The sequence below is a fragment of the Coptis chinensis genome, chromosome 6 (assembly GCF_015680905.1).
Source record: "Coptis chinensis isolate HL-2020 chromosome 6, ASM1568090v1, whole genome shotgun sequence".
In the NCBI taxonomy this organism is placed as follows: domain Eukaryota; kingdom Viridiplantae; phylum Streptophyta; class Magnoliopsida; order Ranunculales; family Ranunculaceae; genus Coptis; species Coptis chinensis.
Genome location: NC_141461.1, coordinates 21818098 through 21820390, shown reverse-complemented (window position 1 = coordinate 21820390; position 2293 = coordinate 21818098). Strand labels below are relative to the sequence as shown.

Below are 2293 nucleotides of genomic sequence, written 5' to 3'. Positions count from 1 at the left end.
GTTGTTATTTCATGAAAAACAAGATCAAGACTTCAATATAATATCAGAGAAACCTCTACTTTTTTGGTTAAAATGTGGTCTTGCAAAAGAAAATGCTAAATACTTCAAAGTTTCCATAGTAAATATTCTACTATGCAAAAACACTTTTGCATACAATTCATTGGGTTGCATTCTGCAAATTCTATGCAATAGTAATTTTGCATTGTCAAATTGCTACACTGCACATGTAAAAAATTAAATTTGTACTAGTTAAATTGCTATACTAATTATAAAATAATTTCTATAGTCAAATTGATATGCAAAAAAAAATTTATATAGCAAAAAGAACATCAAAAGAGCACCAAGTTCATATGTATGAAAACCAGGAAAAATGTGTCAAATAGAGAATAATAGAATCATACAAATCAACACCACCATTTGAAGAAGATAAAGTTGCACAATTAATTCTCTTTTAATACACATGAAGTTGATACTGCCAAAACAATAAAATTATTTAACGGCGGCATAATAATGAGGTTATGTGATACAACCTGAAAAGGAGGGGTTTTAGGGTTTACGTATAACCAGATCTGAACCAAGGAGCTCAGACCCGCCAATCCTTGAATTCCATAATACCCTTACCTACATACCTACAAACTGCATGAACTCGGAATCTTCTCCTAAAGCCGTCAACGTTTTAGGAGAAACACAAGCTTCAATATCCATACTTCCTTTAGCTACACCTGGATAAACAGTCATTTTCCCATCCAACTTATTAGCACACCCACTCCGAACCCCTATAGGGCACCCCCATCCAAAATCGTTTCCATACACGTTAAACCTTGGTGAACTCCCCGTAACTAAAATAGGCTTATCAGTAAGCAAATCATCCAAATTAAAAAATATTGGTTCTTTCACCCAATTACCCCAAGTGTCGCGAATCATTGCATCGTTATGCAATTTAACCACTCGGTTTAACAACTCAGCTCCAAATCCGAGTCCCCACTTTTGCAACTCATCAACCTTTGCACTAGCCGAAACCGAGCCAGTTGAGCAACCAAAGTAGTCTTCAGGTAATGGAGGGTTTAACCGGGCTCGGTTCCCTGTTAACACCTTATAAATTACTTCTACATCTGAGTCAACATTTCTTGCACGTGTGACAGCTCGCCAAACGTGTGCTAATACTGCTTGTAAAGAAGAAACCATAATGTGGTTATTGGTTATATCGAGATTTGCTTTTGCTTTGAGTTTTGCTATATTTTGAGGTGAGAAATGGAAAACTCGTTCTTCAAGTGCGGGTATGTGTGATCTAGTAAGTTTATCAAATCTCGGCGCAGGAATTCGAATAGGTAAATTATGAAAGGAACGGTTGAAATTTGGCGGACGAGAAATCTGATGCGCGGATTTATTTCTACTAATTTCAGACCATGAGTTTATAAAATGCCAAAAAGACGAACCATCAACGACCGAATGATTCATGGTGCACCCAACAAAAATACCATCAGTTAGCTCAGTGACTTGAACGGAAAGCAATGGTCGAGATTGGCCATCGAAATTAATTGTATCATTGAGACGAAAAAAATCATGAACAATGCGGGGTACATAAAGTGGGTCCAGAATGTCGGTTACTGTGAGATCAACAGTAGCGTGGACGAACTCAGCTCCAGTATTATTGCACTGGATAAAAACTGAGATGGTGTTGTCATCATGTGTTTCAGTAGCTAAACGACCTGCGAGAGGAAAAAAATGATCGAGTGTGCATGATAGAGAGGTTTTCAGTTGAGTGATAAATGTGTCATCCTTGGGTTTGTAGAATAGAAGGCCTTTTTGATTGGTGTTGAGAGCAAGATGGTTCAGTTCCCATGGGGTTATTTCAAGACGTTGAGTTGATTCGGTATGTGTTGCTGGTCGAATTGTCTCAGTGGAAATGAACCTAACTTCGGTATTTGCAGAACTCATTCTCACTCTCTTGATCACTGTGTGTCACTACTGTGTCTTCAATCCGAAGCTTAAATAGACAAAATATGTGGTAAAGAATCAGGATATTTTGGATAGGACATGGAGGGCCAGGCCGCCAGGTGTTTTCAACACGTTAATTTTGTTTTCGGTAAAGTTGCACGTGTTTTCTAAAAGGCATGTTGAAATTTCGAAATTATTGCTAATGAATCACGGTCGATTTCACAATTGGAATGGCCAAATTGATTTTCCTCTCAGAAAAAAAGAATGGCCAAATTGATTTTAAGGGGCAGAAACACGTGTGATGAAATTGCCCTTGAAGCTAATCGATTCTAACATAGGTTTTTTCTTTCTAATT

The 2293-nt window shown here is 37.5% G+C and overlaps 1 pseudogene across 1 annotated transcript; it reads right to left on the bottom strand.

Moving 5' to 3' along the window:
• Positions 1–295: 295 nt before the first annotated feature.
• LOC147492091 (putative acetyltransferase At3g50280 pseudogene) lies at positions 296–1956 on the bottom strand (annotated as a pseudogene). Its single transcript, XR_015198547.1, has one exon. The product of XR_015198547.1 is annotated as a putative acetyltransferase At3g50280 pseudogene (transcript).
• Between the last annotated feature and the right edge of the window lie 337 nt (positions 1957–2293).